At 37.9% G+C, this 17,530-nt stretch overlaps 1 protein-coding gene across 1 annotated transcript in view; it reads left to right on the top strand.

Moving 5' to 3' along the window:
* The window catches only part of GRK3 (G protein-coupled receptor kinase 3), a 2,112,642-nt gene that overhangs the window by 308,333 nt on the left and 1,786,779 nt on the right, over window positions 1–17,530 (top strand). The window lies entirely within an intron of this gene.

Genomic DNA, 17,530 nt, shown 5'->3' with positions numbered 1-17,530 from the left:
GCACAAGGACTTATCATTCTCAAGCATGCAAAGTGGATGCTCTATCTTTCAACTGGAAAACCGTGACAGTCTATGCCTTCCCTCCGATGCCTCTTCTCACCAAAGTGCTTCTAAAAGTCAGACAAGAGATGCCAAAAATGATCCTGATTGCACCAGACTGGCCACGCCAGCACTGGTACCCAGACCTAAAAATTTTGTCCCAAGGCCCACCTTGGCCTCTACCTCAAATCCCTCATCATCTGACACAGCAAAACAATCAGATTCTGCACAGCCAACTCAGAACCTTAAACCTGGCAGCATGGCAGATAATGTAGCCACTCAGACTGCATCTATCTCTAAAGCAGTTATGGATGTAATTTTGGAAGCCAGGAGACCCAGCACTAGGAAATCTTATGCGGAAAAATGGAAGAGATTCTGTGCTTGGAACCAGGCACAAGGGCTCGACCCAGTGGTCCCTAATATGGCTCAGATTTTACAATACCTGACTGAGATGTTGGACAAAGGCCTATCTTTTTCTTCTATTAAAATCCATGCCTCTGCCATTTCAGCTCATTACAATACGGATCCTCCTATTTTTTCACATCCTCTACTACAACAGTACCTCAGAGGGGCAAAAATATAAGACCCCCTAGGAGAGCAACAGTACCTACTTGGGACCTCAATTTTGTTTTAGAAAAACTAACACTGCCTCCTTTTGAACCAGCCAGCACAGCTGATCTAAAATTCTTGTCATGGAAAACTGCTCTGCTCCTAGCAATAACTTCAGCAAGAAGAGTTTCAGAGTTACAGGCATTGATGGCTGTGGAACCTTTCCTCATTTTTCACCAGGACAGGGTTTCTCTAATGATGAACCCAACATTCATGCCAAAAGTGGTCTCCAGTGTGGCCTTAAACCAAACTATTCATTTGCCTACTTTCTACCCAAATCCCCAGAATAAAGGGGAAAGACCTCTGCACTCTTTGGATATACACAGGCAGCTACGATTTTACTTGGACAAGACAAAAGCTTACAGAAAAACTGATCAACTGTTTGTAGCATATGCTGCAGGATCAGAAGGAAAACCTATTACAAAGCAGACAATCTCCAAATGGATAGGACACTGCATCTGCTTCTGTTATGCACAACATGGCAAATCTGTGCCTAAGGGCATTAGGCCTCATTCTACCAGAGCAGCAGCCACTTCAGCAGCTTTCCTCAGAGGGGTACCAACCAAATACATATTAGAAGCTGCAACCTGGAGCTCAGTGCACACTTTTACCAAGCACTACCACTTACCTCTCTACTCCAAATCCAGAGCAGGCTTTGCCACTGCAGTTCTGCAGGGCTTGTTAGCCTCGCTAAATCCAATCTAGACCCAGCCACCCTACCTCAGCTTTGGGATTCTATCCAAGTGTAATGACTGCAACAGTGAAAAACGATGAACATAGTACAGTTGTGTACCTACTATAAATGCAGATGTTTGAGTGTATTCACTGTTGCAGTCATGGTTGCCCACCCACTATCCCCCTCTTTGCTGGGACTATTCTGTACTTCTCAACTCTATACAACCTATGTGGTGTATTTGCTTTTGAGAAAGAAAATGTTTTTAGTGATATATGCATGGTTGTTTGGCATATTTTTTATCTTTACAGCCTTCATATATGGGGGCACCTGACATCTGGGTCAAGAAAAACTGAAGAAAATGGCGTCGGTTGCAACTTTTATACCCCTGGCGCACTGACGTCAGGGAAGAGGCGACAGCAACCAATGCCGGACCAAGACTTTGGAACTCGGGCCGACTATGGGTCGCCTGGCAGCAGGATAACCCAAATGTAATGACTGCAACAGTGAATACACTCGAACATCTACATTTATGGTAGGTACACAACTGTACTTTATCTCTTGTACCATGATTACATGATATTTTGGCTACAGTACAGAATGCTGCAGTTCTGTCACATGTTGTATACTTATGTTACCTTTTTACCGTTTTAGGGAACTGTGTTTTGCTGTAGTGTCTTTTGGTGAATTGTGACTCAACCAGTTATTTCAGTAAGCTGTGTCAGCAATCTCTTTAACTATCAAGCCGCAGGCAGTCATGATTCACAGAGGGTATTTCTGGTAGCTTTCCTAAATATTGTTCTTCATGATTTTGTACTTTTTCACTCCAATAATTTGGAAGAGAACTATGCAACAGAAGTATTTTCTCAGAAGAAACCAGCTAAGTATTCAGATCTTTATAATTAAAAGCATTTTTATTGATTTATTGCAGTGGATTACTTGTTTGTCTGCAAGCTTTTTTCCCCTCCATTTAAAGATCATGGTTGGATTGTTTTCTGTAGTTTACATATATTTTCATTGTTTACAGGGGTGATTTTTTTTGTTGGAGTATGGTTTGTTATTTGTTGGGTGGTATATTGTTTTTGCAATCTGAATGATTCTGTAGGGGTCCGGCAAGCATAAATACTGGTGGTGGGTAGTCTAATTATTGTCCCTTTAGGAATGCTAAAATAGTTTATTTTATATTTTGTTTTATTTTTTTTTTATTCTGTGTTAAGCATTGTTGGGAGTAGGAGTGATATTCTGCTTGAGTTAGTGAGATATTAGGGATAGCTAGTGATATTATATACAACAAACTGGAGAGTTTCCCAGAATACAGGCAAAATGTTAGAAACAGTTACACATTACAGGCACATTGAGATCTGGTTAGACACTACATGTCATTTTCATAAGCACATTTAAATTACCAAATCAGAAGTTAACAAACTCCTCATCTAGGCTAGGAAAATTTTCCACTTTCTGTTCCCTACTGCCAGAGCTGTGAATGGAAAGGGATTCCTACTTTCAGTGCCAAAACATGACCCCCCCCCCCCATTGTTGCATCAGCCTGCGAAAACATCTTACCACATTTCAAACAACATCAAATAATATCCATAGCTTCTTGAATCTTTTACCAAAATGAAGATGCCACTTTGTCACCCAGAAAACTAAATGGCTACCTATTCCCACTGAAAAATGCACTCGTAGTTGGGACCTTGATTTTTAAACTCATCAATCTGGAGACTTTCCATACTTGCTTTACAAGCAGACTTTATGAAAGGTCCCTTCCTCATTATAGTTTAAGGGGTAACTGTTTAGAATGTTGCGACCTGCTAGAGCAAGTTCTGAAATGCAGAGACTGGTTGGCTAAAAGAACAGACTTGCATACTAAGTCCAAGATCCAGTTTCTCAGAATATTCCCCTTTTTCCAAGGTATGTTGATCTTAGAGTTAATATATATATATATATATATATACATATATATATATATATATATATATATATATATATTTTTTTTTAAGTTGGGCAGGGGCTTAACCTCCCTGCAAAAAGAAGTTTTAAGGAAAAGACCATTCTTTGAGATTCACTTTTCAGTCCTTTTTTTTTTTTTAGCATATCAGCACTATTCATTTCGAGTGCCGACGTTTCAATAGGGAGCCATTTTAAGGGCTCTTTCAATGTTTAACCCAGTCCCGCAGACATCACAAACTAATCTAAATTGTACCTAATATCATTTGGAGTGCCATCCCAAAACAAATAACACCCATACCTGACCTAAAAACATTCTGATGTGAATTTAGAAATGACCTATTCAAACCAGCGTACTACAAATGCTAGCAAAATAGGGCAGTCAGATAAAACCCCCTTTTCATGTGTATCTTTACTCATATTCTCCCCGAAGACTATCTCCTGTACCCACAACACTACCAGCAACCTACCTACGTCTACCCCTGTCCTCTGTCTTACCCTTGTCTCTATTCTTTAATGCTCCTTTTTGCCTTTTCAAACCTCTCAGCAATAGCTGTTGCACAAATACTGCATAGATACTGTGTATAGAGATAATTCAACAGCTTCTATAATTTATTTCTACAATGGTGAGTTTTTTTTCTTCTGTGTTTTCTCTTTCACACAATGTGTGGAGTTTAGCTGATTGATATTAGACTGCTTTATAGACTACAAGACATACTGTATAATGAATTATAACAGCATTCCTCAAATGATTTTATATTTCCTATTTCTTTTTAATGTTTGATTTTAGTGTGTGTGTGTGTGTGTGTGTGTGTGTGTGTGTGTGTGTGTGTGTGTGTGTGTGAGTGAGTGTGTGCGTGTATAAAATATGTTTTCCTTGAGCTGTGCCTGAAACTCCTGGTAAACAAATAAAAATAAATAAATATTAATGTTGGATCAATGTTACTAATATGTTTCAAACTAATTTTTCTGCTGTGTTGTAAAGTGTGGTTTGGACATCATGTATGTATTAGCTGTGTGTTTCTTGTCAAATGCATCAGTAGTACACATGTAATTGTGTCCTGAATAAAGCTTGTTGCACTTAACTAAGATGCTGCAGTGCTTTATGGGTAATGACACCCAACTTTAAGGCAGACTTTTACAGAAACATAATTTGGGATGTGCTAAAATATGTGGTTTATATCAATAGCTCATCCAGAAAGATTGTTTTTGAGACTATTTAGTATTCTTTTTTTCAAATCACTGCACATTAAAACTTTTGCTATGTAATGAGCTGATAAGGTGGCATATTTTTCTGTCTCGTGCTTCTCTGAAACCCATCTTAAATGTATGAGTTGCATTTGTGGACTACATGACTACAATTTTCACATTTGTATGTCATGTCGTTCATTAAGATGAAATTGCATTTCATACTCATGCCCTTTACAGTCAAGGAGAGTGTGTCACATGTTCAAGGTAATAGAAAGTGTGAAAACTTTTTTTTTGTGCTTTGGCTAGACCTGGCATTTATACTAATGAGAATTTCCTGTATAAATTGTTAAAATTGGAAAGTATGTTTATCCTTAACTTTGGCACTTTAAAACCCAAAGGTTTAAATTTAGAAAACAATCTAACTATTTAAATTATTTATCTATATGGTGAATTATGTCCTAAGCTGTTTTTTCTTTAACAAGCACTTTAGTGAGTGTGTGTTTTTTTCTTCTATGTTTCTTTCCTCTATGTATGGCCCTTTTAATTTATTTTGTCTCTAATGCATTAGTATGATTATCTTATTAATCAATTATGTAAATATGTATAAAATGATGCAGGTGTTTGTGAATGTTTATTCCTTTGAAGGCTGTGGAAGCCGAGTTACCAGAATAAATTTCTGTGTGCATCCGTGCGAGTTGTTCCTGCTCTTTTGGTGGTTTCGTGCATTATTTGTTCTACTTGGTTGTGCTGTGTACGTACTGGATATGACCTGAAGGCAGGAAAACACTCCCTGTACCTCCAACAGTAATATTCCCACTTCAGGATCACATTACACAGACATGGGTGCAATTCTATGGTTACTGTTAAGTTTTGTATCCACTATGATGCCATGTGAGAATACTGAAGTAGCTGAATGTTGGGGAGGGGCAATTCCCCATTGAATTTAAGGTTAAATGGGGGCATGTCCCCTGCAAAATTCACTGTCTTATTGCAGGGTGCCACAATTCTGTTTGCCATTCAGCTAACACTGGTGTTACAGTGCTGCAGATATTATGGGAGATAATGCCCAATAACTGGAATTATGAGATGTCCTTCCATATCACTGTTGCAGCATTCTTTATGAAAGAGATTCCCTTCCAAAGGTAGCCCAATATCCATCCAGTTTACCAAAGCCTAGATTTTATAGACATATGTCACATGATGCTCCCGGCTCAAGGCATTGGGGGTAAAGGTGATGTACGGATGTACATACCTCAGAATTTCTTTGCCGCTAGTCTGAATGGCATCATTGATTATTGGTCTGAATGCTCCTTCTTCTGTGCTGGTTACAGAGCCATGTTTTTATAAATTCCCTGTTGGGGTTTCATCTTATCTATTTTTACTTTTATTTTTTGTGAGTTTACATGTCATCCAGAAAGGCAAAATGTCTTTGCAGGAGGCAGATTCTCTAAAAAAGATCACCACAGACAGCATCTTTTCTGTTTGGGTGCTTTTCACAGCCATACACAGTGTTCCATCTGTAAACATTTGTCCCTAAGACCCTATGTAGTTGTTTCTTCTCCTTATTGATTTACCCAAAGAACCACCATCTTAAGTTGTTGGTGCAAGGAGCTATGGTGGAATCCTTCTATCCCAGAAGTCAGACACCTACCATGAAAAAGGCCAAAAAACTCAGGTCTGTCTCAGCTGCTGTCCTGCCTCCTCTAGACGTTTCTCTCTCAAGGCTGGTGAAAGCTCAACGGATCGCCCAGTCATTGTATCAGTTTCCTCTGCCACGACCCCTTTGGAGGCTGGCATGGATCTGATTTATCACACATCGTCGAAAGCTCTGCTAACGTCCAGTCCAGATGTTGAGGGGAAACCTCATCTGATTATTGTTGATGGACCAAGGGGAATACCACAAATTCTTGTTTGGGAGGAGATTTCCACTACATTGGTTGAGTGCAGGCAAGGGTCTGAACCACCTATGGTTTCCAGGGTAGTTGTTTCTCCAGAAGAAAGAAATGGAAAACTAAACATATTGTGATGAAAGGAGGCACTGCCAGCACAGTTAGCTGGAATTTTGTAAATAATTATGTGTCATTTGTGAATATCAAACTTGTACCCTGCTGGAAGAGAACAGAAGTCGACATGCACTATTGTAACTGTTTAAATGTATCTGTTTTAACACAGAAAACTGTAGGGTTAACCTCAGTCCAGCAAACTTTAGAAAAATATCTGAAATTAAATTACTTTATAGGCTAGGCCATAAAGATTCTTCAATGCAGCCAGAGATAAAAAGTCTGTTCTAGGAAGCTTTCTGTATTGTCTTTGTGGTGAACTGATTTTGAGATTATTGAAACATGAAGATATGCAACTTTTTTATGACTTCCAGCACCTACCAAAGATCTGAGTAAAAGTCCTTGTCTATGTATTTTAAAGGTAGATGCTAAATGCTACCAGCTGTCTGCAATGGGCATTTTTGCCTGGGAACTAGAAGGCCCATGAAAAATAGGTACAAATCTGATCAAATAAATACACTAGTCAATGTGTAGGCATTAGCCGATATTCACAGACATCAGAAATAGCATGGCAGATCATAATTCTGTATGAGAAAACTACAGTCTGCTGTGTAAAACGTAAATATCTTATGTTGCAAAATGTATCTGTATAATGGCACAGTGTAACAGGCAGCAGGTGGTGAGAGGCACAGAACAAAAACTAAGAAATGCAGTAAAATAGGGCTTAGCAATTCTACATGAAATACACAAAAGGAAGTAAATATGGTAGTGTGACAGCGTAACCTGTAATGTGTATAACACAGTCAGCTTAGAACGGTGGTGGCTAGAGGGACATTGGGCTCTTTTTACCCTGTACTTTTCACACACATACACACACACACACACACACACACACACACACACACACACACACACACACACACTAGTTCAAGCTTACCCTGAAAACGAGTAGTTCCTCTGCCATTATCCCTTTTCACAAACAAGTTCCTCTGCCATTCCAGCTTTGCAATTCTGCCTGCTCGCAAATTCCTCTGCTGTTCCAGCTTTCTGCCATTATCCCTGCTTGCAAAACAAGTTCCTCTGCTATTCCCCATTCCTGCCTGCTCACAATTCAATTTCGGCCAGCCGGAAATGATGTGAGCTGATTGAGCTCAATTCTGACTGGCTGGTAGCCTGACGGAGCTGACGTCATCGCGCGGGGGTCCATATGTGTGACATACAACATCTATAACATCTAAGGCATTGGTATACTGACCGGACATTGGGCTACCCCGGGCAGAGAATCCATTTTCTAAAGAATACTGCAACAGTGAAGAGAAGGCCATCTACTGTTATGGTAGCATTTTGCACAACTGTATTTTCTGAGTGATTATGCTACTATGTTATCAAAAAAATTCCTCAAAATATTTTGTTGTGGAATGTCTCCATTAGAATGCTGATACAGATTCATGATGGCATTCAAGAATACTGCCATGATTTATTCTGGTCAGCTACAGACATTCATCTGACAGACATAAAATGTGAGATAAAAACAACATGTTTTTTGTTTGACTTCACTGAATGGGTGAATGGGTGGACCAAATTCATTTCTTGCACATTGTTTTAATACTGTTGCCACTAAGGTTGTACTTATAATACATGTCAGTTTTCTCTGACTTTGCATAATGTCCCATAATTTTGCTCTGCCTCTCATAAAATCCTTCAAGTTCTGGTAAATCACAGACGTTTACAAACAGTCAGTAATGACAAAAGTTACAGTCATACTTCTTAATGTTTGAAAAGATGTGTGTTGATACAAAATGTCTTGTGCTCTTAACTTGTCAACTGATTTGGAGTAATATTTACATTTTTCATGATTTTGGGACTTTGTCCCTTCATCATTGTGGCTTTGCCCAGAATACTTGAGCAAAGAAGTTGATAAGTATGATTGTAAAAGAAAAATGGTTGTCTTCTACAGGGAGGGTGTCATTTCTTTCTGTACACCAAAAGCAGTGTGTGTCGTATCCATTCAGATTATAACCTCATTTTGTGACAGTAACTTGCTCCACAGGAAAAGAATGGGATATTTGTGATCATTTCAGTATCCTGCCTTTTTAAGATGTTCAATATTTTTCCACACAGGTTGCAAAAGTACTTTATCAGACTCAGACAGGCATGTAACCATTTTTAATTACTGGGCTTACTGTCTTTAAAAAATTATATAACTTGCTAAACTGTGTGACTTTGCTTGTAAGTTAATGAATCCATTTTAGATTTCTAGGTTCACCTGTCAAGCTTGTGACTAGCTGATCTTCAGGAAGCTTGACTGTCATAATCCTATATTGAACATGTTTTTATAGTGTTCAGCAACCAGCTGGTTGAGCTTCCACTGCCCAAACTCAACTAGTTGTAATTTTCTTTTATTTTGGATCAAAAATGGAGACTGTTAGGCACAATGGATTCACTGTTTGTGTAATACTTTTGTGTGCATTGTTAGGTAGTCTCCCCTTTCCTCACTGTTGTGCATGTGAGCAGTTAGAATATACAAGATTAGACATCGCGTTAGGGCTGGAGTCACACATGGGCTGTGATACGAGGCTTGCATCGCTGCAGATGGGCTTCCATTTGCTAATGGGGTAGGTTGCAGGAGAAACATATTCCAGCATTTATGATCAAACCGTCTTTTTGTGAATATTCATGGATATCATTCATTCATAGGAAACACTTTATCAGCTCCAATGTGCACTAGAGTAGGGGACTTACAGGTAAAATATGCAAAAAAAGGCTCAATGGAAAATGATACTTTAAGTAGGGCAAGAGAGAGAAAATAATCCAGGTAGTAGGGCAATGTAGTGCACAGGATGTTCCCTTTACTTCTTACCATTATTTTGAGTTAAACGTTGACCTGTTATAAAGGGTATGTAAAGATAATGGAGAAAGTTTGCATTAATAACTAATTCGAAATCGTTATAGGACACTAGCAATGAAGGTAGCCCATGGTCACTTGTCACCTGGTGATGGAAAAAAAATTAAGGCAAGAGTACTAGCCAAATTTTACTGGTCAGGCAATAACGAAAAAAAAAAAAAAAAAATGGAAAATGTCTGTAATTCTTGTTCAGATTTCTAGAAAACTGCACCCCATCCTAGATTTCATTCCATTAATTCCAATGCCTGTCAGAGAGGTGCAAGTTGAACATATTACTGTGGACATTGTAGGGCAAATTTTCAAAATTTAGCAATAGGTTAGGTATCAAGTACATACTAGTAGTAATTGAGTTTGCTAAAACATTTCCAAGAAGTGCTGTTACAGAAAGCTAATGCAAAGGTTATTGACTGAGAATTGTTGCTGGTATTCTCTGGATTTGGTATTCCTAAAGAGACAGTCACTGACCACTGTATATGTTTTATTTTGAGAGTATTGTGTCAGTTGTGACTGTGCTTTAATCTCACATAGATAAATACGTTCGTCTACCATTCACAGATTAATGGATTTGTGGAGAGTATCAATAAAACACTGAAAGGAATGTTATTGAGGGAGAGAGTAAAAACTGGAATCAGTTGTTGTCCTAAGTACTCTCTGGAATATGAGAAAATGAGAGATAACATTTTGTGTGTGTGTGTGTGTGTGTGTGTGTGTGTGTGTGTGTGTGTGTGTGTGTGTGTGTGTGTGTGTGTGTGTGTGTGTGTGCGCGCGCGCATGTGCACGGCGCATGCATGTGTGAGGGAAATAGAGATTTCTAAGTGTTTTTATGGAAGTAATTTAGCACTGTGAAATTAGATCCATGGCTTTATGTCATCTTTTAGCTTTCGTTTTGCAAGTTGACAAAATAAACTCCTTGAGGAAGGCAGTACTTGTAACAACCAAGAAAAACAAACTGGTCTGAGCCTCCTTGTACTCTGGCATCTCTGTATATATCATCTGCTAGGTCACTAATTCTTGAGAGTAGGGGAGAGACTTTCCTATCCCACACAATGCTCTGATCTCATAATTTATTTTTGACATGGTTAGCAAATCAAATTCTGTATTTGTTGATATAAATCTGGGCTCCCTATTAAAGCTGTGTCTGAGGCATGTTTTTAAATAAAGGTAAACATTGCACTTATTCAAGAAATATGTAATCCTTGTTGTGGGACAGTGGTTTAAATATGTTATGTTTTAATAGAGTGTTTTAAAAGAGATTTATTTGGAGAATGAATTGAGGACTAAAGTAGTGATACACTATTTATTAGCTTCTACTTTAATGGTGGTTGAATTCCAAAATGTGCCCATTTAGTCTGTATGATACTACCTTAGGACAACAAGAGTGATGCAACTATAATTGCAACTGCATCCTGTAGGTGCATGCATTGTCCATGTTTGTTAGCCTCTGTTGAGTTGTGAACTATGACAGCATCCCCACCAGAACCAGCAACATGCCTGCTTAAGATATTGTTCTGAGACTCTGTTCCTCACCAGGGTCTCCGTAGTGGCTCTAACAATGTCATATGTCATCCTGATCCCTCTCCTTGAAGAGAAGTGAGTAGGCAAATTTGTTGTCATTCTCTCCCCTAACTGCTAGTCTCATCAGGCACTTACGCAGGTAAATAAAACTCAGATACACTGGAAAATAGTCAGGAATTTACTCTTCTGTACCAGTGGAGATGGCTGGATATTGTTTCCCTTTGATTTTTTAATTGTCTTAAAACCATTGTTTTACATCATACATTGCATAGAAACTTAGTAATTCCTCTGAAGTGCAATTGGAGTGAGAGGCAGAAAAATCATCTCATTCCCCTTTTTTGCACTGTGCTCTATAGTTGTGATACAGTTAACTATAAAATTTAATGCACAGTGGGCAGCGTGAGGAAATATTAGTTGCTCTCTAACACCTTTTGCTGTGTAACAGAATACTATACTTACATAGGAAAAAAACAACTTCAGAGATGTATGGTTTAGTAATCAAGAAATGGTTTGCTTCTCAGGATTGACTTTGGCAAAATATATTAACAAAAGCAAACACTTTATAAATCATGGCAAATGCAGTAATATGGATGGTAAAGATATGCCATATTAAAGGCCAGCATGTTTGCAGTTACATATTTGGGAAGTAAAGGCAAATAAATAGCCTTGTATAAGGAAATATTCCTAAACTAAATAAAGCTAATAGCTGGGGAATATTTTTCAAGCTTTCCCATAAGGAAGCTTATTTATAATAGTTTGACATCATATCCTCTTCACTGTAGCAGGAAGCATAGGATGACTGGACTTTGATCTCTGCATTTGCTAGACACAGCTCTGAAAGACAATCTACCACTTTTAAGATTCCATTGAACTTAATATTAAAAATGTGGGAAAGTGGACTTTATAGAGATAAAGAATGTAAACATCTAAGTAGGTGTCCTAATCTGTCATCAGATAAGGCCACTAACAGCTATATAAATTCAATACCATAGTTATTTTTAAAATTTGCCTTAACAAAGAAACCTTGTTCAACAACACTCAGCAATGTGAGCATGGAGGATATGTCTTTATATATGGTCATCCTGCCACCACTGAATACAAGTATTCTATCCTTGACATACATGATATATGTGATATTTTTGTTGATAAAGACATACAGATTTTTTTATCTTACATGCATTTGTCTGCAAGGTGTATTGCTAACAAACACATGTTTACTTAAGTAGGTTCACTTGCCTTACTTAACTTGCTTTGCCGTCAGTAAACATGTAGTGCTCAACAGGTAGGCAATACAGGAAAACCAGATGGCTGGCCATCACCACAATGCAGATGGCCTCCCCACCCATGGATAGTCCATTATTTCCCTGTAATAAAAACCCTGTTAAGTATATTTTTCACTTTAAAAATGGACTACCTGATGTTGTTTTGTATTTATTTTTATTATTATTATTATTTTTATTATTAGTTTCTGCGTGTATGCATGTGCATATATATGTGTGATTAAATAAATACACAGACACACACACACACACACACACACACACACACACACACACACACACACACACACACACACACACATATATATACATATATAAATAAAATAGTTCTTCTGTCTAATTCTTTAAAGTTGGTGTAGAATATGTAATTGGTGTAGGAATTAGTCATGTCCAAACTTAGTTGTGTAAATATTAATGTCTACACACACACACACACACACACACACACACACACACACACACACGATTACACACACTTAAAACCGACACGGCTATTAATAGGGCGTGCTGGAGCTATGAACCTATATGTTTACACAAAGAGAAGCAGTAGCACAGACATACATTCTGTCATACATGCAGAAACTCAAATTGAACACACACACACACACACACACACACACACACACACACACACACACACACACACACACACTCAGAAAGACATTTGCACTGACTCACATACTTTTACACAGTAACACAAACATAAACACAAATATAGATGCTGAGGCACACATACACACAGTGATTTGCCTAGATTAGCAGAGAGACACACTGATAAATACATAAATAATATTAGCGTATTTTAGCTTATTGCTGTCAGAGCCATACTGATCAAGTCATTACAGCCCCCAAACACAGATATAGCCACTTTGTTGACTGTATACAGCTCATATATGTGATTATAATTCAAAGAATTAATTAGTATATACATAAACAATAGCCATAATAATGGATTTCACATTCTACAATCTTTACAGGTAGTGTGTTTTCTGACTAATTAGAATATCCAGAATATTTTTACTAACTCGTAGTTAGTGCTGAGGTATAATTTTTGCTGCAGGTTTGACACATTTCTTTTTTATATACCTGCCATAAATTTAGAAATTGCCTTTATCACTGTAAACATTCCAATTAGCACATTTCTGCATAGTCACCTGTTAGTCTTTGAATTCTGACACTGATATAATTAAAAGAAGCTATTTCCATTGATGAAAAGTTTTTTTCAGGTTATTCCTTAAATAAATCCATTAACTATGATTAAAAAAGCAACATTAGTTACACTAGATGAATAATGTGTAAAATGTGGCATGTTCTTACTTATAAACAGTACTTTATTCCAAATATAGGGGCAGAAAGTACCATTTTGGATTAACCAAACTCAAACTTTCTATTGTGATGCTTTATTGCTTATATCTTAAAAAAATAGATTAAATTGATAGGAGTCAAAGAAGCAGATGTTAATTAGCTTCGTTGGCATTCATCAGTACTTCCTGCTAACTTGATGTTTTGGTTTGAATGCAGTGTCTGTGTAAAACTTTGCTATTCTTTTTTTTTTCCTCCCTGGCTGGACCTGATGAAATTAGTGTACTATTATTAGTGTTCTTTCCTGGTTAGCATCTATACATTCATATTTAAAGGTGCCATTGGCTTATGGTGATATACACATGTAATTCTCCAGCGGGTCACAGCAACCTTTTCAATGTGTATACTGCTCCCCACAGAAACTGTTTTTGTAAGGAAAACTGACATTTTTTTCACAGATTGACTCAAAATATATTTTCAGTGCTCTAAAATTTAGAGTAGCTGGGACCTCCATAACTATTATAATCCTGCTTTAAATTTCATATGTATTTATGTATTGATTTTAATGGTAAAACACAATTTCCATCTATTTTCATAAGTTTTCAAGAAACTTCAGAAAATGTAAAATGAACTTCTTTCATTAGTTTCTGTTGTGTCTGTCAGATCTCCTCACACACATCACATTTAACATGTGTCTGTGTCTGCTATAGTGAAAAGTAACTGGTATCCTTTTCACTTTAATATGAAGTTGATTTAAGGTTACTAAACTCCTCGGGTGAACAGTAGCCATTATCTTTTGCTTTCAAGTAATGGCCTCCTAACAAAAAAGAAAACCACTATATAGAGGATTCATGTTCGTAAATCCTTGGTAAAGTACAATGTGTACACTGGAATTTGTGCATGTCATTACATGCGTTTATTGCTGTGTCTCTGTTTACACTACGAATCTTTGAGTGTACAGTAGCTGATTTGTAAAATGGAGCACAGTGTATGTAAAAAATTATACTGTGTGTAGGCTCTTATTTAATGTCTAAATCATCTGTTTGTTGACAGTAATTATACTGTATGTGTATTTATGTTTCTGTTTTTAGGGGAACAAATTTATTTCAGAATACAGAATATAATACAAGTACTGGCAGGTTACTGCTGCAGAGTATAAGTAAAAGAGACTGACTTTTACAGAGCAGCTGTTTTTGTTTGTATTTGATCAAGTCTGTTGGAATGCCATTTATCACTTTGTATATTTTATGGGTACATTCGTTATCTACCATGTTTTATCTGGGTGTCTTTATATTTACATTTTGCTGTACAAAAATCAAGTTTAGTCTACAAACACAGTTAGAAAATGCACTGCCCTCTCATACCAGCATCTTACAAATAACCTGGCTTATCTACAAGTAGTGTCCAATTCCATCTTTCATTTCATATGACTTATGCCTGTGCTAGAACATCAGTGCTCAGTACTTAAAAAAGCTAACTGGCTCCCAATGAGAGAAAGGGCAGACCTCCACAAAGATTTCTTTCTCCACAAACACCTCAAGCTTAAATCCTTTTTGTTTCTCACTAGTAGACTTCTAGTCAATTCCTTCTTATATTCTGAGTTCTCACAACAGTGACATATCTACCCTTTGGTGGAACAATATAAACTAACATGCAAAGAATGCACTTTCTTTGCAGTCATACCTAAAACATGGGAATCCCGCCTCAGCAACCATGAAACCATTTTAACATTTTGTGAATTCCATAGAGCTAAAACACTACTTTCTAGACAAAAGGCAAAGTAAATGTTTCTATTCAGCCACTATTACATAAACTCCTATCCTTGATATTAAGGAATGCAGAACTTTTACTGTCTTTAGTCTTCAGTGATGGAACAACTTATCAAGTATTTTTTAATCCACCTATTAGGTCTTATGTATTAAACTGCTTTAAAAAACTTCCTTGTGACGTCTCCCATCTCCCACTTAACCTCTATGCTGATGACATGGTCATTGACCAAGCACGTCACTCTCACACCAATATTTATTGCCACCTCCAGTGAGACTTGCTTGAGCTCCACCAATGGCTCATAAGCCATAGACCACTTCTCAATCCTAACAAGACCAAAACTATGCTTTTTGGAACTCCATAGAAAATTCATCAAGCACGTGTCTCTTTAAGTGTCTTTAACCTACAAAACCATTCTGTAGGTACAACCTCTACCTTCAAATACCTAGGACTATGGTTTGAGCAGACCCTAAACTTCATTTTTCACATAGACAAAGTGACAGCTGTAATAAACTCCCTTTTCGTCTGGGTCAAAAAGGTCTCCCCTTTTCTATCCCAACCAGCCAGAGCATGTGGGCTCACAATTTTTGCTTTTGCCTCCAAGAAAAACATTGCTACCCTCCAGACTATCTCCAACAGCATCTACCAATTCATTACAAACTCACATCTCTGTGACCATCACTTTATCACCTGCCAAATGGTTACCCCTAAAACAAAGATCTAATGTACTTTTAGGATGCAAACTTTACAAACTACTCCATCTCCACACATTTACACCCCCTCTTACTGCTAGACTTCATGATAAAAACTCTTCATACAACTTGAGACACTACTTAAAACGTACACCAAGTCCCATTACCCCTAGAACCAAACTCCACAGCACTGCACATGATCTGCCACACCAACTCACGTTACCCCTAGAACTAAGCCCCATAGCACTGTACATGCTATGTCACACCAACTCCCATTACCCCTAGAACCAAGCTCCACAGCACAGCACTGCACATGATCTGCCACACCAGCTCCCATTACCTCTAGAATTAAGCTCCACAGCACTGCACATGCTCTGTCACACCAACTCCCATTACCCCTAGAACCAAGCTCCACAGCACTGCACATGCTCTGCCACACCAACTCCCATTACCCCTAGAACCAAGCTCCACAGCACTGCTCATGCTCTGTCACACCAACTCCCATTACCCCTAGAACCAACTCCCATTACCCCTAGAACCAAGCTCCACAACACTGCACATGCTCTGCCACACCAACTCCCATTACCCCTAGAACCAAGCTCCACAGCACTGCACATGCTCTGCCACACCAACTCCCATTACCCCTACAACTAAGCTCCACAGCACTGCACATGCTTTTTCCTCTCAGACGCCTACTCTTTGGCAAGCTCTTCCCATCGATGTTAAGGAAATCAACACTTACTCCAAATTAGCATTCAACTGAAAAAGCACACAGGACGTATCATCTAACCTACTTCCTTTCTGAGTCTTGTCTCCTCTCTCAAGTTGACCCACTTTATAAACTAATGTACATATTGTGCATTACACTTTGCTTGATTTGTACATTGCACTGTGCTTGTTCACTGGAAGGTGTATGCACAGTTGTTTTCTATATAATTAATCTGTGCTACTCTGTTATTGCTTGCATCTATGTATTTTTTGTTTGCGAAATACTTTGATTTCACCCAAATTGATCAATATTGATCAGTTCAGTACCCTGGTAAACAAATATAAATCAGTTAATAAATAAACATATTTCTGTATGAAGATGGCATTTAGTCTGTTGAGGTTATTAAACAGTTCTGCATTGTGTACCTCACCTTAACTGAATCTACCTCTCATAATGCAGTTTCACTTTCTAATAAATAACTGTAATTCTCATCCATGAACTGAACCTTTCCCAGGTAGTTAGCCACACTCTCCTGCACATAACATCCTGTGTGGTACACAGAAATCACTACCTACTTCGAAACAAAGTTTTGTCATTTGCAGTTATAATTTGTTACTTGTAATTGTGTTTTTTAGTAAATAAGTCTTTTGTGTATTATATCTTTTTACCACTGCGCTTGGCATCAGGACAATGACTGGGTCGGTGGATCATCCTGATTAACAACTGTAATTAATCCATCAATCAGTGTAAACAAGGGATAGCAGAAATATATGCATCAGTTTAGTATATTATTTCCCTTTTCTTTCTCATGGGTGACTATGTTTCTGCCTAGACAGTTTTTGATAAATATTGAGTTACTTTTAGTTGTCACTAGCTGCCACATGTACCACGCCTGTGTTAT

The sequence above is a fragment of the Protopterus annectens genome, chromosome 4.part0 (genome assembly GCF_019279795.1).
Source record: "Protopterus annectens isolate FY-2018-M chromosome 4.part0, PAN1.0, whole genome shotgun sequence".
NCBI classification, from domain to species: domain Eukaryota; kingdom Metazoa; phylum Chordata; order Ceratodontiformes; family Protopteridae; genus Protopterus; species Protopterus annectens.
Note: the sequence above shows the minus strand (reverse complement) of the source record. Positions and strands in the feature narration are given on the sequence as shown.